The 27,636-nt window shown below is 47.4% G+C and overlaps 1 protein-coding gene across 1 annotated transcript in view; it reads left to right on the top strand.

Annotated features, from left to right (window-relative positions):
• LOC120989893 (bifunctional heparan sulfate N-deacetylase/N-sulfotransferase 3-like) overlaps positions 1 to 27,636 on the top strand; it is a 607,584-nt gene that overhangs the window by 391,908 nt on the left and 188,040 nt on the right. The gene's annotated exons all lie outside the window — the stretch shown is intronic.

Below are 27,636 nucleotides of genomic sequence, written 5' to 3'. Positions count from 1 at the left end.
AAGACGGTAGGCAACAGGATTGATGACAGACAGGATCTTGCAAGGCCCAATAAACCTAGAATCCAACTTCCAGGAGGAAACCTTCAATTTGATATTCTTGGTAGACAACCACACCAGATCACCAACATTCAGGTCCGGACCAGGCACACGTCTCTTATCCGCCACACGCTTATATCTCTCACTCATGCTCTTTAGATTATTCTGAATCTTTTGCCAAATAGATGACAAAGACGAGGAGAATCTGTCCTCATCAGGTAAACCAGAAGACCCCTCTCCCGAGAAAGTCCCAAACTGCGGACGAAACCCATATGCACCAAAAAATGGTGACTTATCAGAGGACTCCTGACGACGGTTATTTAAAGCAAACTCAGCAAGGGACAAAAACGAACACCAATCCTCCTGATTCTCCGCCACAAAACAGCGCAGATATGTCTCCAGATTCTGATTGACGCGCTCCGTCTGGCCATTCGACTGCGGGTGGAAAGCAGAAGAGAATGACAACCGAACCCCCAAGCGAGAACAGAAAGCCTTCCAGAATCTGGAAACAAACTGCGTGCCCCTATCAGAGACTATGTCTGAAGGGATACCATGCAATTTGACAATGTGGTCAATAAATGCCTGCGCCAGCGTCTTAGCATTGGGCAAACCAGGAAAAGGGATGAAATGCACCATTTTGCTAAAACGGTCCACCACCACCAGAATCACAGTCTTCCCCGAGGAACGAGGCAGGTCCGTTATGAAGTCCATGGACAGATGTGTCCAAGGACGGGAAGGAATGGGTAAGGGAAGGAGAGGACCTGATGGCCATGAATGAGGGACTTTGGCACGAGCGCAAGTCTCGCAGGCTGCCACAAAACCCTCAACCGACTTACGAAGCGCAGGCCACCAGAATCTCCGAACGATGAGATCTAGTGTGGCTCTTGCCCCCGGGTGCCCAGCAAGGACCGTATCGTGGTGTTCCTTAAAAATCTTGTGTCTTAAAGTGAGAGGCACAAACAACCTCCCAGGAGGACAAAGATCAGGAGCCTCTGACTGGGCTGCCTGCACCTCTGCCTCCAATTCAGGAAAAAGAGCAGAGACCACCACACCTTCAGCCAAAATGGGACCCGGGTCTTCAAAATTCCCACCTCCCGGAAAACAACGTGACAGGGCATCTGCCTTCACATTCTTAACCCCAGGGCGGAACGTGACAACAAAATTAAACTTTGAAAAGAACAAAGACCATCTGGCCTGTCTCGGGTTTAGACGCTTGGCTGACTCCAAGTAGGCCAGATTCTTATGGTCAGTAAACACGGTAATAGGGTGTCTGGCTCCCTCTAGCCAATGTCGCCATTCCTCAAAAGCTAACTTGATGGCCAACAACTCCCTATCTCCCACATCGTAATTTCTCTCTGCGGAGGAGAGTTTCTTCGAGAAAAAGGCACACGGTCGCCATCTGGCAGGAGAGGAACCCTGAGACAAGACCGCACCCACACCCACCTCAGAAGCATCAACCTCAACTATGAAGGGTAAAGAAATATCAGGTTGTACCAGGATGGGAGTGGAAGCGAAACTCTCCTTGATATTAGAAAAGGCCTTACGCGCCTCTACCGACCAGGAAGAAAAATCTACCCCCTTTCTGGTCATATCAGTGAGTGGTCTAACAACAGAGGAATAATTCAAAATAAATTTCCTGTAATAATTGGCAAAGCCCAAAAAACGCATCAGCGCCTTCTGATTCTCAGGAAGCTCCCACTCAAGCACAGCGCGGACCTTCTCGGGGTCCATGCGAAAACCAGAAGCGGAGAGAAGAAACCCCAGAAATTGAATTTCTGGAACCGCAAACACACATTTTTCCAGTTTCGCGTATAATTTATTCTCCCGCAGGATGAGCAAGACCTGACGTAAGTGTTCCTTATGAGTCTTGAAATCAGGAGAAAAAATCAAAATGTCATCCAAATACACTAATACAAATTTTCCCATTAAATGATAAAAAATGCTGTTCACGAAATGCTGAAAAACGGCTGGGGCATTCATCAAACCAAAAGGCATAACCAAATTCTCAAAATGGCCCTCAGGGGTATTGAAAGCCGTCTTCCATTCGTCTCCTTCTCTGACCCTGACCAGGTTGTATGCCCCTCTTAGGTCTAATTTGGAAAATACTTTAGCCCCAACAACCTGGTTAAACAGGTCCGGAATCAGAGGAAGCGGATAAGGGTCACGAATAGTGATACTGTTCAGCTCCCTGAAATCCAGACAAGGTCTTAAAGAACCATCTTTTTTCTTAACAAAGAAAAAACCAGCAGCAACAGGTGACTTCGAGGGTCGTATGTGTCCTTTTCTCAGACTCTCAGAGATATAAGCACGCATAGCGACCCTCTCAGGTTTGGAAAGATTGTATAAACGAGATTTAGGCAGCTTGGCGCCTGGGATGAGATTAATAGGGCAATCGTACTCCCTGTGCGGAGGCAAATCCTGAACTCCACTCTCAGAGAAGACATCCTAAAATTCAGAGAGGAAAGGTGGAACAGTCTTAGTAGAAACCTCAGAAACAGATGTCATGAGGCAATTCTCTCTGCAAAAGTCACTCCAACCATTTATTTGCCTCGCTTGCCAATCAATGGTGGGGTTATGTTTAGTGAGCCAGGGTAGCCCCAACACTAGAGGAGTAGGCAAACCGCTAAGGACAAAACATGACACATCCTCAACATGAGCATCACTCACAATTAAACGGATATTGTGAACTATGCCCTTTAATGATTTCTGAGAAAGTGGAGCGGAATCAATAGCAAAAACAGGAATATCCTTTCCCAAAGTGCATACCTGGAAACCATGAGTTATTGCAAATTGATGATCAATGAGATTGACAGCTGCTCCACTATCCACAAAAATCTCACAAAAAATGCTCTTGCTCTCTAGCGCCACCCTAGCAGGCAGGACAAAACGGGAACTACAAGCAAACGGAAAACCTTCAATTTCCGCCTCAACCCTGCCAATAGTAACAGACAGAACATTTTTAAAAGATTTTTTCCTTTTTGTTTCTTTATTACTCTCAGAAAACTGCCTGAATCTCCTAGAGGGACACACATTTGCCAAATGATTTATACCTCCACAACAAAAACAAACCCTCCCATGCGGGCTGAATCTTCTATTGTCTGAGGCAATCAACCCCAGCTGCATGGGCTCCTGCTCAGAAGGGGCTGACAGCGACTTAGACCCCCGTGCACAGAATGGGACCGCTGCACTGTCCCGGGACTGAGCATGACAGGAAGGAGAGATCTCTCCTCTCTCTCTAAGACGCCTGTCAATACGAACGGCCTGAGACATAGCAGAATCCAAGGAGGTAGGTCTCTCATGAAAGGCAAATGCATCTTTCAATCCTTCTGAAAGACCATGGCAAAATTGACTTCGGAGTGCAGCATCATTCCAACCAGTATCAGCTGCCCATCTCCGAAATTCTGAGCAGTATATCTCTGCGGATTGTTTACCCTGGCATAACAGACGTAGTCTAGGCTCAGCCAGAGCAATACGATCCGGATCATCATATATCTGACCCAGGGCTAAAAAGAATTCATCCACTGAACGGAGGGGCCGTGCCCCCTCCGGCAGCGAAAAGGCCCAGGACTGAGCGTTACCCCTGAGCAGCGATATAAGGATCCCCACCCTCCGTTCCTCATCACCAGAGGAATGGGGAAAAAGGCGAAAATGGAGTTTGCAAGCCTATCTAAAACGCACAAAATTCTCACTACCCCCGGAGAACGTATCCGGGAGCGAGATCTTAGGCTCAGAACAAACTCCATGAACGCAAGCTGAACCGGTCACTTGAAACTGAGAAAAAGTCTTACGGAGATCAGCTACCTCCAATGAAAGACCCTGGAAGCATTCAGCCAAAAGTGAAACCGGATCCATGCTTGAGACAGTTTTGGCGGCTTATAATGTCACGGATGGTGTACAGGGAAACAAGACAATACAATATAATCTATGAGTCACTGGATCCACAACTAAGGAACAAAAGGGAGACCCCTGCATGAGACCTGCCACTCTCCCTGACTGCTCAGCCTATGCGAACACCCCAAAGGTGGATGGGCGCATATCCACGTACCTCCACTATCTTACAGCTGAAGACCCTACAATAGTGAGGGGACAAGACCACCGGCCCCCTACACAGACACGGAGGGAGCCAGGGTCACCTGGATCCAGCAAACAGAAAATCACAAATACATAAACAGTACTTATCTTGCAGACGACTGGGAACTAGGAAAGGCATGCACACACACTCCAGGAAGTTGTATAAGCCGCAACCTAATGCATCATGGGGAGGAACTTAAAGGGAAGCAATCAGTCCAACTGCATGACAGCTGAGATAGGCTAACGAGATGAGGAACTGAAATCAAAACAAAGAAACTCAAGGAGGAGGTTCTGGACAGCTCCTGTCAGAGCTTCTCAGCTGTCTGGTTGTGACAGGGAGGTTCCGAATTTTCTGCAGACGTCTGCTCTGTTTGAATTATACCCTATCGTGGTGGCTGCGTATGTGTGGGATAGCTTGTGGGCCAATTCCACAGTCATGTTTATTTCAGATAATTCATCCACTGTGGATATTTTAACGAAAGGGAGGTCTAAATCACCGTACGTTATATATCTCGCGAGACCTCTAGTTCAGCTCTCTCTGCTACATAATTTTCATGACTGTTGCTCCCATGTCTGAGGCTCACAGAACGTGGCGGCTGATGTGCTGTCACGGGCTAACTTCTCCCTTTTTTCGCAGGTCATGCCAGAAGCAGACGACATAGGGACCACTGTTTCTCCCTACGCGGCACTAGTTCTGGACTAACTCGTCATCTAGATATGGCACACTGCCTAGTAGCCCGGTCACTGTCAGTTAATACGGCTAGGAGTTATAACACAGGTTGGAAGTTATTCTGCAAGTTTCAAGATAAATATCCACAAAGGGATGTTAGTTTTGTAGCATATATATTGGCGTTCATTAGCTACTGTCACTCAGAATGTGCGCTGTCTTATAACACTGTCCGGTCTTTTCTGGCCAGGGTTCAACATTTCACTGCCCTTAGTTATCCTGATAGGGGGTCCTTGTTTTCCGCCCATGTCATAAAAACCATCTTGAGGGGTTTAGAGAAGACACTCCCAGAAGGCCTACCGTGCAGAGAGGGTATTACCGGTAAAGTCTTCCTTTTGGTGTCTTCCTAGTCTGGTGCTCAAAGCTGTTGTCCATCTTGCATTTTATGGCTTCATGAGACCCTGCGAGTTCACTCGTACTACCACTAATAGCAGGTTCATCAGCCTCAGCCAGGTGAGTCGGACTCCTGACGGTTTCGTGTTGTCATTGCCAGTTACCAAGACTTCTCAGACAGGTCCCCCCACTCAGTTTACTTTTTTCCCGACTTCCCATTCCTGGTGCCCAGTGCAGGTTCTTCGACAGTTACTGATCACCTTAGCTGACCGAGACCCCGAAAGTCCGTTGTTGCCTTTTCCCATTGCACCTCTCACTACCTCTCAGTTTGTGGCGCATGTCCGCATTTTATTGTCTAATTTAGGCTTAAATCGTACTTCCGTGTCAGGGGCACTCGTTCAGGATAGGGGCTGCTTCAGCTGCCTCCAGAAACAAGGTCCCGGCTCATGTTATCTGTAAGCTTGGTCGATGGCGCTCCTCTTGTTTTAATAAATACATTCCGCAGCCTAAACGTGAGATGTTGTCAGCGTTTCAGAAGTTGGTTATGTGATATGGTTGGTAATAAACTTGCTATTCTGCGGTTGTGGTGTTTTGCCCTCTTTCAGGTGTCCCTCCTACGCAGCGGTTATGGCACAAATCAAGTCGCTTAGTCCAGTTAGTTAGGTAGGTGGGGGGTGTTTGTCCAGGGGATCGTCTTTCCTAGATAGCCCCGACCACAAGTGTTAAGGCCGATTTATTGGCCTATGTTTGAGGGAGGGGCGCCTTGAGCCTTTGTTAACAGACCAGGCCCCCCCCCCACGTTCTGCATCGGAGCGGCATTCCCTCTCAACCCGGCCTTATACTAGTTACACTCTCCAGGGTATTCCCTCTTTAAGGTGTCCCTCCTAAGCAGCGGTTATGGCACAAATCAAGCTGCTTAGTCCAGTTAGTTAGGTAGGTGGGGGGGGGTGTTTGTCCAGGGGATCGTCTTTCCTAGATAGCCCCGACCACAATGACAATATATGATGAACAGAACACATGCACAAAAATGAAGCATGCACATCAGTTTAAGAGAATTCTAATACTTGATAGTTGATAAAGTCCAAGGGAGAATAAGTGGTCCATGCTGGTTGTCCTCAGCAGGATCAGGGCAGACAACAGCAACAGTAGGTAATTGTTAATGGTATAGTATAAGGCCTACACCTAGCTCAACCAAAACTCAAAAGGAGCAGAACAGACTGCAGCAGGTAAATGGTAACGCTGTAGTGTAAGGCATACACATAGCTGGGCCTAACTCTGCAGGAACAGAACAGACAGCAGCAGGAAAATGGTAACGCTGTAGTTTAGGGCATACACATAGCTGGGCCTAACTCAGTAATATCAGGACAGACATCAGCAGCTGGAAATTGGTAACATTGTAGAGTAAGGCATACACATAGCTGTGCCTAACTCAGCAGAAACAGAACAGACAGCAGCAGGGAAATGGTAATGCTGTAGTATAAGGCATACATATAGCTGGGCCTAACTCAGTAATATCAAGACAGACAGCAGCACCTGGAAAATGGTAACGCTGTAGTGTAAGGCATACACATAGCTGGGCATAACTCAGCAGGAACAGAACAGAAAGCACCAGGGAAATGGTAACGCTGTAGTATAAGTCATACACATAGCTGGTGCCTTCAAAACAGACTACAAACTCCTCTCTGCTGGTCGACAGTGTAGGTGCTCCCTGGTGACTGTCAGCCCCTTCCTGGTGAAGTCTTCCCCGGGCTGTGTACCTCCAGTGTGTAGCCAAGCCTCGCAGCTAAAGGCTTATTCAGCAGCCTGACCTGTGATCGATGATCCGGGCTGCGCACTGGAGGCATCCGCCAAGGACCCCACCAGCAGCCGAGGACCGTGATTGAGTCATCCCCAAGGGCAGGGGGACTGATCCCAGTGGGAGAGCCGGGGACACTTCCAGACCCGGGCTCAGGCAAGCTGGTTCCTCACTGGCTTCTGTGCTCAGACAGGCAGAGGACGGCTGGGTGCTGCCGATGGCTGAAGCCCAGCGTGTGTGTTGCGCTGATCATGTATAGGTCGTGCGATTGCTGGTAACCATACCTCCTCACAGACAAAAGGAGGATGAGAGAGCCGCTGCTAAACCCTGCCAGTTCTGCTGCCCACTGGCTTGGAGGAATCAGCACACGGCGTGGCAGGCTGCATTACCGCAGTGTTCTTCTCCATACTCGATGTGCCCGATATGGAAACTGAGAGCAGACCTGTGTGGGCAGCGTGTGGAGCGCTGTGTGCCAATTGGTATCTGAGAGGTCTATTTTCCAGTATGGTTTATGTATGGAGGGAAGTGTCCAGAGATCACACAGATGACTATGGGTTACACTGTACTAGGGCTAAAACAATTAAAATCAATTGAATTGAGTAATTCGACACAAAAAACCAATGTGATCAAGTTCCCTTGCCATTTAAGATCAACTTTCTAATAATGTTTATGCACTACTGTTCTAGCGCCCGTTATTCTAACAGGCTTAATGTGTAGTATATATATATATATTTTTTATTTATTTCCCCCCCTTCCCCGACAATTAGTTAAGTGAATGAATACATAAATAAGAGGTTTAATAAATTAAAGAAAAAATACATAAATAAACTTGATTGATAAAAAAAATAAAAATTATTCGCCAAATAAATACATAAATAAATTTATCAATAAATGCATACATAGATTCATGTATACAGAAATATATACATAAAGTCATCAATAGATGAATATATAAAAATATTCATCCCAAAATAAATAAATAAATTCAACCAGAAAGTTAAAAAACAATGATATTTGGGAGGGAGAGCCAAGGAGAGGGATTGACAAGGGACCCTTTAGCACCTTGAACCGAGGGCGGGGGCCAAGAAGTTGCTGCCGATCCAGGACTATTCATTTTGATAAATGTCAGTCTGTCCACGGAGTCTGTGGACAGACGGGTCCGCTTGTCGGTGACCACCCCACCTGCCGCGCTGAATGTCCGGAGGGAGGGGCAAGACAGTACTTCCAGCGCATACTGACAGAGCTCACGGCAGGTGTCCAGCCTGGCAACCCAGTACTCCATGGGGTCGTCGGTGCTCATGCTGTTGGAAGCACCGACGGACCCCATGTAGTCTGCCACCATGCGGGCCAGCCGCTGGTGGTGACTGCTGCTGCTGCTACAGGATCACGCAGATTGGTAGAATAACCTCATCTCACCCATAAGATCATCTACTTGGCTGGAGCTGCTTGGGCCATCCACCTGCTGGGTGAGATGAGCGGGGAGAACTGGAGCGTGAGGATGAGGGTTTGCCTGCTCCAGCCGGAGGAGCAGACAGGCCCCCAGGTTTTCCATACGGGCATCCCTCCGGCTGGCTGGGATGAACTGCTCCAGTTTCCCCTTGCAGCAAAGGTCTAAAAGGGTGGCCAACCAAAAATCATCCCTCTCCTTAATTTTCCTGATTCGGGGGTCCTTCAGGAGGCATCGCAACATGTGGGCAGCCATGGCGAAGAGGACAGCCCACTGTGACTCTTTTTGGCTGCCCGGGACCATGACATCTTGGTCCTCCTGCTGCTGTTCCCTTTGGGAGTCGCCCCACCCCTGCCTAATGGTGCTCCCAGCACGGGCTCTCCCTCCTGACCAGGCCCAGACTCCTGGACGTCAGCAAACTCCTCAACAAATTCTTCCTCCTCCTCCCTGTCCTGGGCCTGGTCTTGGTGGAGCAGTGTTGCCACTTCTTGCTCCACCAAGGCACTCTCCCCAACATCGAGCAGGCATTCTAGTGTCCTGTCCAGCAGGAACACTATGGGGAGCAAGTCATTGAGGCCGATATGCTCCCGTTGACCTGGTGTATCTGCCCCGACTCCGCATTGGTCATGTAGGGGAGTGGGTGTGATGGTTTGGAAGTGCATTGGTCCAGCAGGTACTCTTTCACCGCCCGTCGCTGCTCCCACAACCTCTCCAGCATGTGGAGGGTGGAGTTACACCACATCACACTGTCCACAATAAGCCCAGAAGTGCCTTGGTCCAGCAGGTACTCTTTAACCGCCCGTCTCTGTTCCCACAATTTCTCCAGCATGTGGAGGGTGAAGTTCCACCATGTCACACTGTCCACAATCAGCCTATGAGGTGGCAGGCTGTAGTCCTGCTGCAGTTTAGACAGGGACGTGGTGGCAGTTGGGGAGCGTTGGAAGTGGCTGGCAATCGTACCGTACCCTTTGCACAATGTCACTCAACCTTGGGTATGTGCGTAGGAACTTCTGTACCATAAGGTTGAGGACATGTGCCATGCAGGGAATGTGTGTTAGACTGCCAAAATGGAGGGCGGTAAGGAGGTTGCTGCCATTGTCACAGACAACCATTCCTGCCTGGAGCCTTTGGGGTGTCAGCCACTTGTGGACCTGAGCCTGGAGGGCGGCCAAAACATCAAGTCCAGTGTGTCTCCATTCCCCTAACCTCACAAGCTGGAGCACGGCCTGGCAGCAGACGTGCCCCACACTTGTGTAGCTACGGGGACGCTTGCTGGGGGGCTCAGTAGCGGTGGAGACAGTGGCTTGAGGGAGAGCAGCAGTTCACCCCTTGACACCCCGGGACGGCACCAAAAACTGAGATGCCACCATATCTGATGATCCCGCCTCCGGCGCCTCGGAGGGGCACCCAATGGGCTGTAAAGCTGATGTATCATCACTGCCCATGTGCTGGTCCAGGCATCCATTGCCAGATGCACCCTGTTGCTGACAGCGTGATCCAGTGATAGGTATACATTCTGCACAATGTGCTGGTGTAGGGCAGGGATGCCGGTCCTGACAAAGAAATGGCGGCTGGGGACACGCCATCTGGGTTGGGCCTGCTCCAACATCTGCCAGAATGGATTGCAGTCCACAGTATTGAAGGGCAGCAGTTGTGCGATAACCCTTGCCAGGAGCCCATTGAGTGAACGCATCCAGACGGCAGTGGAGGCTATAGAGGAGGGTGCAGAGGAGGCAGAGGTCTGTCTTCTGGTACTAGTACCTCTAGGAGAGGGAGTGGGGTAGTGGGAATGAATTGTTGGAAGGGGGTGGGGTGGCTGTAGGACAGTGGCAGCAGCTTCTGTCCCCTGCGCACTGCTGCTGGCGATGCTGCGACCACCCTGCATCTGGTCCCACTCACACCAGTGGTTGACTCTCAGGTGCTATGTAAGGGCAGTGGTACCCAGCCGAGCAACAGACCTCCCTCTCCTCACCCTGGAATGGCATAGCTGACAGATGGCAATTGTCTGATCGTCTGCTGCCAGGGTGAAGTAAGCCCAAACTGGCGATTTACGCACCGACCTCCTTTCAGATGGGGTGGTGCTGGCTTGCGCCTGTTCGGTGCGGTGTTCGGTTCGGTGCGCACAGGTGGAGCCAGCACCTGCTGCTGCTGCCACCTCCTGCTGCCATTACCAGTCGAGCCCCTGCCACTAGGCTCCCTGGTGACCTAGTGCACCGTTTGCCTTGGGTGTCTACCTTCCTTATCAATGCTGCTGTCACTTGACAAGGGAGGTGGTGCCCATTCTAAGTCACCCACCTCTTCATCCCTTGTAATGTCAGACCCAAGGTCGACCAGTGGTTGACTGAGGGGAACAGCAGACGTGAAGCCCCTGACCTGGCTCCGTTATCCTCTCGCTGATGCCTGGGTTTGACTAGGTGTGGGGGTTCTGTGGCTGAAATAACCCGCACCAGTTGGAAGGAATGTCTCTGGGGTACCGACGGGCGGTACCCCGTTCTCCTCCGCCATCCCTTCCAAAAGGTCCTGAGCATCCAGGCCAAGCTCTAGCTCACTCTCCTGCATTACCACCCCCAAGATGTCCCTCTCACTGTCGCTGTCAAACAGCATCAGGGATGCGTCTTGGGGGCTGGTCCTGCAGGAGGCGGAGAGCTGCTGCTGCTCAGAGCTGGGGAAGAGGACTGCGTGCCACTGGCTTGTGTCACGAAAAACACAACTGCCTTGGCATCCTGAGATAAAATGGGGTGGCTGCCACACCCAAAAAAAACACGGATGAAGCGGACGCCCCTGCCACCTGCACCCGCCCCTCCGTGGGTAGGAAAGAGGCCCCGTGCTGGCAGCGGTCCAGCACTGGAACGAACTCCCCTAACACGGCTGCCGGCACGACCACCTCCACTCATTAAAGATGGTCTTGCGGTTCGCCCGTCAGTTGTTTTGCGGCGAACTTTGCGTGTTCGCGATTCACCGAACATGCATACATATGGTGATGTCCGCCGGCTCCATATTCTTTTGCATTGTGCCGAACTTTGACCCATGACACATCAATCAGGAGGGACAGGACAGCCAATTGAGACGTTTCAGCACAAGGACACACCCCCACCCTATAAAAGAACCCTATCTGGCAGCCATTTTACATTCTTTGTTTTGCCACTGTAAGAAGAGGTTGCTTTGTGGAGCAAGGACAAGCTGTTAGGGACACCAAACGCTAGCTAATTGGGCCACAAAAGTCCTTTTAAGGACTGGTAGAGGTGTGCAATTGATAAGTGTGATATACTGAGGGGTGTGATATACTTATAATATACTTTCTAACATAGAAAGTATATTATAGTGCATTTGTATTGTGCAGCAGTTGCGCAGCTATATAGAGGGACAAGCTCTATTGGAACAACTATTTGCAACGGGTGTGATATACCTGTTCCCCCAAAAAAACTGATGGGTGTGATATACCTTCTTCCACAAAATACTGATTGAGGGCTGCGATATACCTTTTGCCCCAAATAAACAGGGTGGTCTGGTATAACTGTTGTGGCAAAAAAAAAAATTGAGGGGTGTGATATACCTGCTTCCACAAAATACTGATTAAGGGGTTTGATATGCCTGCTTCCACCAAATATTAATTGAGGGCTACAATATACCTGATTTCACAAAATACTGATTAAGGGGTTCTATATACCAGTTTCCACCAAATATTGATTGAGGCCTGCGGTATACCTGCTTCCACAAAATACTGATTAAGGGGTTTGATATACCTGCTTCCACAAAATACTGATTGAGGGCTACGATATACCTGCTTCCACAAAATACTGATTAAGGGGTTAGATATACCTGTTTCCACCAAATATTGATTGAGGCCTGCAATATACCTGCTTCCACAAAATAACGATTAAGGGGTTTGATATACCTGTTTCCACCAAATATTGATTGAGGTCCTGCCATATACCTGCTTCCACAAAATACAGATTAAGGGGTTTGATATACCTGTTTCCACCAAATATTGATTGAGGCCTGCAATATACCTGCTTCCACAAAATAACGATTAAGGGGTTTGATATACCTGTTTCCACCAAATATTGATTGAGGTCCTGCCATATACCTGCTTCCACAAAATACAGATTAAGGGGTTTGATATACCTGTTTCCACCAAATATTGATTGAGGCCTGCGATATACCTGCTTCCACAAAACAGTGATTGAGGGCTATGATATACCTGCTTCCACAAAATACTGATTAAGGAGTTCAATATACCTGTTTCTACCAAATATTGATTGAGGCCTGGGATATACCTGCTTCCACAAAATTCAATTAAGGGGTTCGATATACTTGTTTCCACCAAATATTGATTGAGGCCTACGATATATCTATGTCACGGATGAGAGTGGGGGAAACCCTCATCCGTGCGATGTTATGGAATAATGGAAGCTGCTAGGCCAGGAGCACAGGATCAGGGAGCAGGTCACCTCCTATTGCGTCCCTAATACTGACCCTGACTCCTATCCGTATGAGCCAACCCAGATGGTAAGAGGGCTCATACTCCGTAACCTAGGGTCCCTACTAGCCCTAAGGAAATCCCTGGACTTAGGAGCAGGGTAAGACGACCTGTTCCTCCTAGACACGGACGAACAAGTGTCTAACTGGCCAAGCTGCAAGGAAGGGAGTACATATACAGCCTATGGATGTGGCAGGTGAGTGAAACCACTTCCACACCTACCTGCCACAGACACACTGACTGTAACCCGTGCTCAAGTGCTGATGTCCACACCAAACATAAAAGGACACAGCACACACACATAAACACACAGGAAACCAGATCCATAGCTGCAATGAGGATAGACACCACACAAACATAAACATAACATCACGATATGTCTTTTATGACCACAAGGGTGGCCCTCACTGGAAGATGGTATAAGGATACCAGGAGGATGACTCCAGCATAACATGCCTGGAGTACCCCTCAGCTACAGGCTTCCAGCAGAGGCTAAATAGCCCAAGTAGCCACACCCACACAGACACACACTGGGAAGGGAGTTAACCCTTCCAACACCAGACTAGGTAAGGTAACCACTTAAAGGGGAAGTGAACATACAACTAAATCCCGTGCACACCAAACAAACAAAGTGCACACATAAAACTACACATTACCAGCGGCAAGCACATGCATAGACAGCGAGCCGCCTAGCCACCAGCTCCGGCTGCTCCACTGCCAAGAACCTTATGTTGCCAGCGGCAACCACACGTGAGGCAACATACTAGCAGCCCTCACCTGGTTGAGAACAATACCAGACCGCGGGCAACTGCATGCGTCAATGCGTCACAAGGAGTCACGACCATGGTCGTCACAATCTGCTTCCACAAAATACTGATTAAGGGGTTTGATATTCCTGCTTCCACAAAATACTGATTGAGGGGTTCGATATACCTGTTTCCACCAAATATTGATTGAGGCCTGCAATATACCTGCTTCCACAAAATACAGATTAAGGGGTTTGATATACCTGTTTCCACCAAATATTGATTGAGGCCTGCGATTTACCTGCTTCCACAAAATTCTGATTAAAAGGTTTGATATACCTACTTCCACAAAATTCTAATTGAGGGCTGTGATATACCTGATTCCACCAAATACTGATTATGGGGTTCGATATACCTTTTTCTAACAAAAATTGATTGAGGCCTGCGATATACCAGCTTCCACAAAATACTGATTAAGTGGTTTGATATACATGCTTCCACCAAATACTGATTGAGGCCTGCAATATACCTGCTTCCACAAAACACTGATTAAGGGGTACGATATATACCTGTTTCCGCCAAATATTGATTGAAGCCTGCGATATACCTGCTTCCACAAAATACTGCTCTTCTCTAGGGACTTAGGCACAAGGTTATTTTGAAAATGACAGGCAGAGGAAGAGGCAGGCCATTCCGCAGGGGTGGTAGAGGTCGGGCAGGTGCACCAGACTGAAGCCTAAGTGGGAAGTTGGAGAATGTGCGTGCAATTACTTCAAAGGGTGCACCAGAGTTGGTTGAGTGGCTCACTCCTGGCTTTTACACCCTCCTCATTCTCTGTATTTGCACCCTCCTCACTCTCTGCTATGTGCACCCCCAAATACATCACCATCACCACTATAGCCGCTCCACTTGAGTCAGAGGAATTATTATCCCATCCAATCCAAGACCTTACCGATGCGCATCCATTCTTGACATCGGATGAGGAAGAGGAGGTAGCAATGGCCGCCACCCAGTGGTCTGACGACAGTACCCAGATCAGCCCAAGGAGGGAGGTGCGCGTTGTTGCTGCCTACTCCGAGATCTCAAATGTCAGTGGGGGTGAAGGTGATGATTATGACGTGTCGATGGACGTCACATTGGTGCCACAAGAGAGGAAGAGGAGGGGAGTTCAGAGGAAGAGACGGAGCAGCAGAGAGGGAGGAGAAGGAGGAGAATCAGGCAAAGCTTGCAGACACAGGAGGCAAAAAGCAGACTGAAAATGTATATGGAGCGAGCCATCCACCATGCACGTTCACTTCTGGCTCTCCCAAAACGCCGGCACATGGCTCCGCAGTGTGGGCTTTTTATAACGTGTCAGCTGCTGACAATAGTGTTGCCATCTGCAGACTGTGCTGTCAACGCATAAGTCGCGTTAAGCCTTAAGAAAGCACCTGGCCTCCCATCACCGAGCCCAGTGGGAGCAAAGCCATCAGAACCCACAAAGCCACACTCCTGGCGCTCCACTTCCTGCCTCTTCTCCTTCTTCTCTCTCCTCCCATTTGTCCTCCACTCCACCTTCCACCATACCATCGTCGCAATCATCTGGCAGGAGGCAGGCTTCCATGGCCCAAATGTTCGAGCGTAAAAAGTTGATGACGTCGGATAACCCTCTTGCCCAACGGCTGACTGCTGGCTTGTCGGAACTGCTAGCCCGCCAACTACTGCCATATAAACTGGTGGACCCGGAAGCCTTTAGAAAATTTGTGGCCATTGGCACACCGCAATAGAAGGTCCCTGGAAGGAAATATTTCTCCCAGAAGGGAATCCCAGAGCTATATGGCCACGTTTAGCGGCAAGTGAATATACATCTGACCACAGACACGTGGTCTAGCAAACACAAGCAGGGAAGGTACATAACTTTTAATGCCCACTGGGTAAAACTTCTGACAGCTGTCAAGCATGCAACCCGTGGCTCCCGTGTGGCTTTGGTGTTACCGCCAAGGATTGCATGCAGGCCTGCCTCTTCTCCTCCTCCTACTCCATCCTCCGCCTCCTCCTCAGCTGACTTCTCCTTTTTCACTGCTACCGCCTCTTCCGCTGCGCCCCCCAAGCTCCCCAGAACCTATTCGATGTGCCAGGTGAGACGTTACCATGCTGTGCTGCGGCTGTTGTGCCTGGAAGCCAAGAGCCACACCAGTCATGCACTGTTTTCAGCTCTGCAGTCACAGGCTGATCAGTGGCTAACCCCACTCAATTTGACAGCTGGTAATGTGGTGTGCGACAACGGTACCTATCTGCTGAGCGCGCTGAAACAGGGAAAATTGACACACATGCCGTGCATGGCACACGTCCTTAACTTAGTCATGCAGTGATTTGTTTCCAAATACCCCGGGGTCCAGTACGTCTTGCGGCAGGCCAGGAAAATCTCTGGCCAATTTAGAAGATCTTACACGGCCATGGCTCGCCTTGCTGACGTTCAGCGGTGATACCACTTGCCCATCAGGGTGTCTGATTTGTGACAGCCCGACACACTGGAACAGTGGCTGTTCATGCGCGAAGCATGCAGACTTCTGCAGCCATTTGATGAGATCACCAAACTGGTCAGTCGCAGCCAGGGTGCCATCAGTGACATCGTACCTTACGCATTCTTTCTGAAGCGTGCATTGCGTCTTGTCATTGATCAAGCCGTCGAGGAGCAGGAGCTGGAAAATGAGGAAGTCTCAATGCTGAATGAATTCCCATGGGGGCTACTCCATCTGAGACAAGTCAGCAGGAGTCTGAAAAGGAGTTAGAGGAAGATGGTGGCTGGGGGGAGGAGGAGGAGCAAGAAGAGCAGGTTTTGAGGGGGACTTTAAACTTTTCGGGGATCCCTGGTGTTGTCCGTGGTTGGGGGGAGGAGACCAAGGACGGCATTCTCCTGGGCAATGAGCAGGAGCCAGAGCGCACCACCGCTTCCAATTTAGTGCAAATGGGGGCCTTCATGCTCCAGTCTTTGAAGAGGGACCCCCGCATAAAAAGCATAAAGGGCAAGGACCAGTACTGGGTGGCAATGTACTTAGACCCCCAATACAAACACAAAATCGTGAAGATGTTACCAGCATCACAGAGTGCTGGCAAAATGCAGCATTTCCAGGCCTTGTTGCGAGAGATGCTGCTTTCTGCTGTTGCAGGTGCTGGCAAAGGAATTTTCACCCACAGCAAAACAGGCGCGGGTACCAATCCTACCGCACCTGCAAGAAGAGGGCGGTTTAAAGATGTGTTGGTCACTTCGGATATGAGATAATTGTTGCAGCCAACCAATCGACAGCCGTCCTCCCATTCCAGCCTCAGGGAACGCCTAGACCGACAGGTGTCCGACTTCATCGGGTTAACGGTCGATGTGGGCGGTCTGAGAAGCGAGGAACCCCTGGACTACTGGGTGTGCAGACTTGACCTGTGGCCAGAGCTGGCACAATTTTCCATAGAACTCTTGGCTTTCCCCTCGTCGAGTGTCCTGTCCGAAAGGATGTTCAGCGCAGCAGGGGGTATCGTGACCGATATGTGCACTCACCTAACTCACAACAGTGTGGACTACCTCACATTTCTAAAAATGAATGAGGCATAAATCTCAGAGTAATTCAACACCTGTGACGACCATGTGTAATTGAATTTCCTCATGCCAGCCCACGCATATCCGCCACCACCCAGAACAAAGAATGGTCCTTGTCTTATGTATATACAGCGGCAGAAAAGGCCTTTTCTGTCAGATGAATGCCTTATGTTTGGGCACTCTACTCCAGTGGCGTACAGTAACAATGTTATCCAGTAACCGCCTAATGTTCCTCCAGCCACATAATCACAAGTTCTTTTCTATCAGGTGAATGCCTAATTTTTGGGGCCTGTACTGGCCTACAGTTAAATTTTTATCCAGTGACAGCCTAATGTACCTCCAGCCACATCATCACAAGTTATTATCTGTCAGGTTAATGCCTAATTTTGGGGCCTGTACAGGCCTACAGTAAAATTTTTAGACAGTGACTGCCTAATGTACCTCCAGCCACATAATCACAAGTTCTTTCCTGTCAGGTGAATGCCTAATTTTCTGGGCCTGTACTCCTGTGGCCTAAAATAAAAATTTTCTAGGCTCCAGCAGGGCACATTTTAAAACTTTCCCTTTAAGACGCATAAAAATGGCCCCTGATTAAAATACATATTTTTGTGGGAGTATTTGCCAATGATCCCCCTCTGGTATGTCACTGTCCATGTTGTGGGACTATTTGTGCACTTCTAGTAAGTATTTAGTGGCTGCAAATATGACCTGAAAGTCAATGGGGCCCAACGCGAACGCGCGATTCGCGAACGTTTGATCGCGTGTTCGCAAACCGTCCCAGCCGTTGTTCGTCCATCACTACCACTCATGATTTGACAAAATGACCACAATGTTTTTAAACAACAGAAAAAAATATATAGATAGAAAATAATGAGGGAGTTTGGGCAAACTTTATTGGGTTGGGGACAATGGGGCAAAAATTTAATAAAATAGACACGAAACCCTACGACAATGACACAAAAAAAACATACAGGAAAATACTTTTTTTTTTTTCACAGACCAAAGATGATGACAATAATGCCTCCCTAGTACCCGAAATTCTAAAACAGTAACACTATAATACAGAAAAATACTTTTTGTTTGTTTGTTTTTTGTTTTTTACACAGACAAAAGACGCTGACAATAATCCCTCTCTAGCACACAAAACCTTAAAACAGCAACACTAAAACACAGCCAAAGACTTTTTTTTGTTTTGTTTCTTTTTAGTTTTTTTTTACAGACAAAAGACGCTGACAATAATCCCTCCTTAGCACACGAAGCCCTAAAACAGTAACACAAAAAAATAGCAAAAGACTTTTTTTTCACAGACAAAAGATGCTGACAATAACCCTAGCACACAAAACCCTAAAACACAGCAAAATACAATTTTTTTTTCACAGACTAAACAGACAGCAAAAGGCTACACTATACTATATCTCTATATAACCTACACTACACCATGCACTGGACCCTATCAGCTACACTATTCACCAACTAACCTACACTATCTCACACTAACTATCTGGATTATATACAGTACAGACCAAAAGTTTGGACACACCTTCTCATTCAAAGAGTTTTCTTTTTTTTCATGACTATAAAAATTGTAGATTCACAGTGATGGCATCAAAACTATGAATTAACACATGTGGAATTATATACATAACAAACAAGTGTGAAACAACTGAAAATATGTCATATTCTAGGTTCTTCAAAGTAGCCACCTTTTGCTTTGATTACTGCTTTGCACACTCTTGGCATTCTCTTGATGAGCTTCAAGAGGTAGTCCCCTGAAATGGTTTTCACTTCACAGGTGTGCCCTGTCAGGGTTAATAAGTGGGATTTCTTGCCTTATAAATGGGGTTGGGACCATCAGTTGCGTTGAGGAGAAGTCAGGTGGATACACAGCTGATAGTCCTACTGAATAGACTGTTAGAATTTGTATTATGGCAAGAAAAAAGCAGCTAAGTAAAGAAAAACGAGTGGCCATCATTACTTTAAGAAATGAAGGTCAGTCAGTCAGCCGAAAAATTGGGAAAACTTTGAAAGTAAGAGCTATTTTGCGATGAAGGAGAGTGATAGGTTGCTGCGCCAGATGACCTGGCCTCCACAGTCACCGGACCTGAACCCAATCGAGATGGTTTGTGGTGAGCTGGACAACAGAGTGAAGGCAAAAGGGCCAACAAGTGCTAACCATCTCTGGGAACTCCTTCAAGACTGTTGGAAGACCATTTCAGGGGACTACCTCTTGAAGCTCATCAAGAGAATGCCAAGAGTGTGCAAAGCAGTAATCAAAGCAAAAGGTGTTTGTTATGTATATAATTCCACATGTGTTAATTCATAGTTTTGATGCCTTCATAGTCATGAAAATAAAGAAAACTCTTGTAATGACCGACGTCACGCACAGGGAGGAAAACAGGGAAAGCCCTGCCCAAGGGAGAGGGAAAGGTGGTGACCCCTAACTCACCTTGCGGCTGGCACCTGACTGCCCTGACATCCCTAGACGGGTTCCTCACCCGTGCGGCGATCACGTGCCTAAACCCTGGCTTTCCCTAATATGAGCCCTGGATAGTGAACAGGCCGGTGGGATCGCTAGTCCACACCACTATCACTAAGAGGGAAACACCAGGGAGAGGACAGACAAAACATACAAACACATACACCCAGGTGGGCGACCACAATAAACCAAAAAGGTCCAACAGGGATCTGGAGGGTAGCGTACTGGGAAAACTACCAGCGAACGCAGCAACACAGCTCCAGAAGGTCAGAATAGATGTCTAGGCAGGAAGCTCTATCTCTGGCAACCAGAGAAGTGTGAGAGAGAAATATAAGGAGGTCTGGGAGTGCTGGACAAGGAACAGCTGAGGAGAAGGAGCTACGGATCCCTGAGTGAGCCAAAAGGGTTTGCTAAGCAAACCCAGAAAGCTACCATAAGAAAAACAGCCCTATCTTAAATAGAGCGTGCAGCCAACCGCTGCGACTTCCTGACCGCGGGTATAACGGAGTCAGGCGTGGTCCTCGACACCCCCGTGACAGTACCCCCCTCTCTACGAGGGGCCTCCGGACACTCAGGACCAGGTCTCTCAGGATGAGAGGCATGAAAAACCCGAACTAACCTGTCGGCGTTTACCTCAGACGCAGGAACCCACATTCTTTCCTCGGGACCGTAACCTCTCCAATGCACCAGATATTGAAGAGAGCGGCGGACCCGACGAGAATTAACAATTTTGGATATCTGAAATTCTAGGTTACCATCCACGACAACAGGAGGGGGTGGCAGCGGTGATGGTTCTAGAGGTGGAACATATTTTTTGAGTAACGACTTATGAAAAACATTATGAATTTTAAAAGTCTGAGGTAACTCCAGGCGAAAAGCCACGGGGTTGATGATGGCTACAATTTTGTAAGGGCCAATAAACCTAGGACCCAGTTTCCAAGAGGGAACCTTCAATTTAATATTCCTAGTAGACAACCACACATAGTCATTCACTCCTAGGTCCGGACCTGGCGACCGTCTCTTATCAGCCATGCATTTGTATTTACCTCCCATATTTTTCAAGTTAGCTTGCACCTTCTGCCATACCGAAAACCGTTCCTCTTCGGGAACCCCAGAAGACCCCCCCTCTTTGAAAGTACAGAATTGGGGATGAAAACCATATGCACCAAGAAATGGTGACTTGCCAGTGGATTCCTGACGACGATTATTTATGGCAAACTCAGCTAACGGTAAATATGATGACCACAACTCTTGGTTCTCAGACACAAAACATCTTAGATATGTCTCAAGGTTTTGGTTGGTACGCTCAGTCTGTCCATTCGACTGAGGATGGAAAGCAGAGGAAAAGGACAAGTGTACCCCCAAACGGGAACAAAAAGCTTTCCAAAATTTAGAAATAAACTGGGTACCCCGATCCGAAACAACATCGGAGGGGACCCCGTGAAGCTTCACGATTTCACTGACGAATACCTGAGCAAGAGTCTTAGCATTAGGTAGTGCGGGTAACGCAATGAAGTGTACCATTTTGCTAAACCTGTCCACTACTACCAAAATAACTGTTTTACCCGCAGACAAAGGTAAGTCAGTGATAAAATCCATTGACAGATGTGTCCACGGTCTATTGGGAATGACGAGTGGTAATAGAGACCCTGCAGGACGTGTATGTGAAACTTTTGCGCGCGCACAGGTAGAACAAGAAGACACAAAATCCAATACATCCTGACGCAACCTTGGCCACCAAAAACGACGAGACAATAGTTCCAAGGTTGCTTTACTACCCGGGTGCCCAGCAAGTGCCGAATTATGATGTTCCTTTAATAATTCGAAACGTAAGTTCAACGGTACAAACAATTTCTCTGAGGGGCAAGAGACCGGGGCGTCCCCCTGGGCCTCTAACACCTTCCCCTCCAAAACAGAGTGTACCGCAGAAACAACCACTCCTCTTTGAAGAATGGGTACCGGATCACTCACATTACCCCCTCCAGGAAAACAACGAGATAGTGCATCAGCCTTGGTGTTCTTTGCCCCAGGACGATAGGTAATCACAAAGTTAAACCTGGTAAAAAATAGCGACCACCTAGCCTGTCTAGGGGTGAGACGCTTAGCTGATTCGAGGTACAGAAGATTTTTGTGGTCCGTAATCACAGTGACGGGGTGGACTGCCCCCTCTAAGAAATGACGCCACTCCTCAAACGCAAGTTTAATAGCTAATAGTTCCCTATTGCCAATATCGTAGTTCTTTTCTGCTGCAGATAGTTTTTTAGAAAAGAAAGCACAAGGACGCCATTTGCCTGGAGACGGACCCTGAGACAGCACCGCCCCACTCCCACCTCTGACGCATCGACTTCAACAATAAAAGGCTGAGAGACATCAGGTTGGACCAGTACAGGTGCTGAGGTAAACCTCTCTTTTAGAGAGGAAAAAGCAACTTTAGCGGCGTCAGACCATTTAGAAAAATCAGTCCCCTTCCTAGTCATGTCAGTAAGCGGTTTTACAATAAGTGAATAATTTTTAATGAATTTCCTATAGAAATTTGCGAAGCCCAAGAACCGTTGTAGTGCTTTGAGGTTCTCAGGAAGATCCCAATCTAAATTTGCCTGGACCTTCCTAGGATCCATACGGAAACCTGACGCAGATAAAAAATAACCCAGGAATTGTATCTCCTGAACGGCGAAGACACATTTTTCAATTTTAGCATATAATTCATTCGTCCGTAGGACCTGCAGTACTTGTCTGACATGCACCTCATGTGTTTTCAGATCAGACGAATAAATTAAAATATCATCTAGGTATATTACCACAAACCTGACGATTAGATGACTAACAATGTCATTAACGAAATGTTGAAAGACGGCAGGAGCATTGGTCAGACCGAAAGGCATAACTAGATTTTCATAATGCCCCTCAGGGGTGTTAAACGCTGTCTTCCACTCATCCCCCTCCTTAATACGAATCAGATTGTAGGCACCCCTAAGATCAAGTTTGGAGAACCACCTAGCACCCGCAATCTGATTAAACAGGTCAGGAATGAGAGGAAGAGGGTATGGGTCTCGGATGGTTATCTGATTTAATTCGCGAAAATCTAAGCAAGGACGCAGGCCCCCATCTTTCTTTTTAACGAAGAAAAACCCTGCAGCCACGGGTGAAGAAGAGGGTCTGATGTGTCCCTTAGCCAAGCTCTCGGAGATATAATCTTTCATGGCTTGTCTCTCTGGACCCGAAAGATTATATAACCTGGTCTTGGGTAATTTTGCGCCGGGAATAAGGTTAACCGGGCAATCATAAGGACGATGAGGTGGTAACTTCTGACAACCCTTTTCAGAAAAAACATCCTCAAAGTCCGAAATAAATGTAGGTAGGGTAGTTATGGAGGCGACTAAGCAATTGCTACTTAAGCAATTTTCTCTGCACTGCTCACTCCACTCCAATATCTCCCTGGCCTGCCAATCCACCACTGGATTGTGCGCTACCAACCAGGGAAGACCCAGCACTACCGGAGTGGGAAGCCCCTCCAGAACATAACCTGAAAGCATCTCGTTATGGTGGTCCCCTACCCGAAGGTGTAAATTATGAACAATGTGCGTGAGGTTTCTCTGAGACAGGGGAGCAGAATCAATAGCGAATATGGGAATGGGTCTCTGTAAAGTACAGAGAGACAAACCCAAAGTGCGGGCAAAATGGGCATCTATCAAATTTACCCCTGCTCCACTGTCTAGAAAGAAAGAAATAGTCTCCGTCTTATCACCAAAAATAATAACCGCTGGCAACACAAATTGCGATGTACGTATGGAGGAAACGTATACCCACCGGCTGACATCCTCCACACAGCCTGGGGTTAGTAGTTTTTCCGACAGTCTTTTGTTTCTGAGGAAAGAAGGACAGACATTAATGAAATGACCCCTCTCCCCACAAAAAAAACAAACCCCACGCCTACGGCGAGCCTCAGGAGGACGGACCTGACGAGTAGTTCCTCCTAGCTGCATAGGCTCGTCTAAGTCCGTACAGACTAACTGCTGCTTGGGAGGGGTTACCAATTGCTCCGGTTTTTTCAACCTGACCCTAAGGCGTCTATCTATTCGGATAGAAAGGGACATAACTGCATCAAGGGAAAAGGGGGTCTCATATAATGCAAGCGCATCCTTAACCCTTTCGGATAACCCAGAGCAGAACTGACTCCTGAGAGCCGGGTCGTTCCATTGGGTATCCGTAGCCCACCTACGGAATTCAGAGCAATACTCCTCTACCGGCCGCTCTCCTTGTAAGAGTCTCCGTAATCTTGATTCAGCCAGGGCGACTCGGTCAGGGTCATCATATATGAGACCCGAGGCCCCGAAAAACTCATCCACTGACCGAAGAGCCTGGGAATCAGTAGGTAAAGAGAACGCCCAGGACTGCGGATCCCCCTGCAGCAGGGAAATAACATCCCCCACCCGCTGATCTTCATTACCAGAGGAGTAAGGGCGCAGTTTAAAATATAACTTACAGGCCTCACGGAATGTCAAAAACTTGTCCCTTCCCCCAGAAAATCTGTCAGGGAGAGGGACCTTGGGTTCCGCAACAACCTGGTTACCAGTAGCAACCGCTGGGCTTGCAGTCAGTTGTAATTGCTGCTGTTGCTGGAGGACCGACGCCTTCAATCCTACCACCTCCAAAGACAGGCCATGAAATTGTTTGGACAGAGCAGCAATTTGATCCATACTGGATTCTAAGTAGGTAAAAAATTATTATTATTTTTTTTTTTTACCTACACAAAATAAAGGCCAGAGATAATGTAATGACCGACGTCACGCACAGGGAGGAAAACAGGGAAAGCCCTGCCCAAGGGAGAGGGAAAGGTGGTGACCCCTAACTCACCTTGCGGCTGGCACCTGACTGCCCTGACGTCCCTAGACGGGTTCCTCACCCGTGCAGCGATCACGTGCCTAAACCCTGGCTTTCCCTAATATGAGCCCTGGATAGTGAACAGGCCGGTGGGATCGCTAGTCCACACCACTATCACTAAGAGGGAAACACCAGGGAGAGGACAGACAAAACATACAAACACATACACCCAGGTGGGCGACCACAATAAACCAAAAAGGTCCAACAGGGATCTGGAGGGTAGCGTACTGGACCAACTACCAGCGAACGCAGCAACACAGCTCCAGAAGGTCAGAATAGATGTCCAGGCAGGAAGCTCTATCTCTGGCAACCAGAGAAGTGTGAGAGAGAAATATAAGGAGGTCTGGGAGTGCTGGACAAGGAACAGCTGAGGAGAAGGAGCTACGGATCCCTGAGTGAGCCAAAAGGGTTTGCTAAGCAAACCCAGAAAGCTACCATAAGGAAAACAGCCCTATCTTAAATAGAGCGTGCAGCCAACCGCTGCGACTTCCTGACCCCGGGTATAACGGAGTCAGGCGTGGTCCTCGACACCCTCGTGACAACTCTTTGAATGAGAAGGTGTGTCCAAACTTTTGGTCTGTACTGTATATGACTGAGCTAACTAACTAATGTACCTATCACCCTACACTGGAACCTATCAGCTAACCTATTCACTAACTAACCTACACTATCTACCACTAACTATCTGGATTATATAAATATATATATATATATATATATATATATATATATATATATATATATATATGAGGTATCAGATGTAATATGACACAGGAATTCAGCAAAGCACAAAAATCACACTCCTCTCTCTCTCACAACTGTATGAAACAGCACAAAATGGCTGCTGGGGACATTCTTATATTAATAAGGGGTAGGCAACTTTCCTATTGGTTGCTAGGGATGTTGCTAAGTTCTAACAAAGATATTGCAGCCTTCTCATTGGCCCACAAGCTAGAAGCAGGGAGGGATCATGTGTACTGTTTTAAAAAAATAACGAATATTCAAAATTACGAATATATAGCGCTATATTCTAAATATTTGTGAATTCTCGAAGTGCCAATATTCTTGATTAATATTCGCAATACGAATATTCGTGCTAAACACTACTCAATAGCAGAGTAAAACGCTTCCGTTTTGTTCCCATTCATTGTCAATAGGGACAAAACTGAACTGAAGGGAACAAAGTGCACCAGAATGTGTGCTTCATTGCATTCCCATGACGCACACAAAAGTGCAGCAAGCAGCATTTTTGAGTGCGTCCTGGGATGCGGAGCAAGACACAACCGGATCTGTTCATAACGGAAGCGTTTTTGCTGATCCCTACCAGATCCAGCAAAAACGCTGGTGTGAAAGTAGCCTTAGGTTTCCCACTTTTCTATCATTCTTCCCCTTCTTATGCCTGAACATTGTCATCCTGCTGCCACCCCCAATATTGTGGACTATGTGCTCCCCTGTGCCCCCAAATACTATAGAAATTATACTGCCATAAATATTGTCCCCACATAATAATAATGATTGCCCCGAATATTAATAGTGGCCCGACAGTAGCCCCTAAAACAACCCCTTTATTAGTAATGTCCTCTATATTGTGCTTAATAATAATACCCCCCATATTAATAATGCCCACATAGGGACCCTAGTAGAAATAAAGCCCCTTATAGTGCCCCCAGCAGTTAGAAGGCTCCCCTTTAAAGCCCCTAGTGGTAATAAGTTATAGTGGCCCCGATATTTTATAAATAAAAAACTGCAGTGCCCCCTGTAGGATATATACAATGGCCCCCTGAGCAGTACATTTAATGTCCTCCTCTGTATTGGCAATATACAGTACAGACCAAAAGTTTGGACACACCTTCTCATTCAAAGAGTTTTCTTTATTTTCATGACTATGAAGGCATCAAAACTATGAATTAACACATGTGGAATTATATACATAACAAACAAGTGTGAAACAACTGAAAATATGTCATATTCTAGGTTTTTCAAAGGAGCCACCTTTTGCTTTGATTACTGCTTTGCACACTCTTGGCGTTCTCTTGATGAGCTTCAAGAGGTAGTCCCCTGAAATGGTCTTCCAACAGTCTTGAAGGATTTTTCAGAGATGCTTAGCACTTGTTGGCCCTTTTGCCTTCACTCTGCGGTCCAGCTCACCCCAGACCATCTCGATTGGGTTCAGGTCCGGTGACTGTGGAGGCCAGGTCATCTGGCGCAGCACCCAATCACTCTACTTCATGGTCAAATAGCCCTTACTTTCAAAGTTTTCCCAATTTTTCGGCTGACTGACTGACCTTCATTTCTTAAAGTAATGATGGCCACTCGTTTTTCTTTACTTAGCTGCTTTTTTCTTGCCATAATACAAATTCTAACAGTCTATTCAGTAGGACTATCAGCTGTGTATCCACCTGACTTCTCCTCAACGCAACTGATGGTCCCAACCCCATTTATAAGGCAAGAAATCCCACTTATTAAACCTGACAGGGCACACCTGTGAAGTGAAAACCATTTCAGGGGACTACCTCTTAAAGCCCATCAAGAGAATGCCAAGAGTGTGCAAAGCAGTAATCAAAACAAAAGGTGGCTACTTTGAAGAACCTAGAATATGACATATTTTCTGTTGTTTCATACTTGTTTGTTATGTATATAATTCCACATGTGTTAATTCATAGTTTTGATGCCTTCAGTGTGAATCTACAATTTTCATAGTCATGAAAATAAAGAAAACTCTTTGAATGAGAAGGTGTGTCCAAACTTTTGGTCTGTACTGTATATATATATATATATATATATATATATATATAAAAATACTTATTGTTTATTGAGGACAGTGTGTGCGTGTATATTTTTCAGGTTCAACTAGTGTGTGTATGTACACTCACCTAAAGAATTATGAGGAACACCATAATTCTACGTGGCATTGATTCAACAAGGTGCTGATAGCATTCTTTAGAAATGTTGGCCCATATTGATAGGATAGCATCTTTCAGTTGATGGAGATTTGAGGGATGCACATCCAGGGCACGAAGCTCCCATTCCACCACATCCCAAAGATGCTCTATTGGGTTGAGATCTGGTGACTGTG

The sequence above is a fragment of the Bufo bufo genome, chromosome 2 (assembly GCF_905171765.1).
Source record: "Bufo bufo chromosome 2, aBufBuf1.1, whole genome shotgun sequence".
Classification (NCBI taxonomy): Eukaryota; Metazoa; Chordata; class Amphibia; order Anura; family Bufonidae; genus Bufo; species Bufo bufo.
Note: the sequence above shows the minus strand (reverse complement) of the source record. Positions and strands in the feature narration are given on the sequence as shown.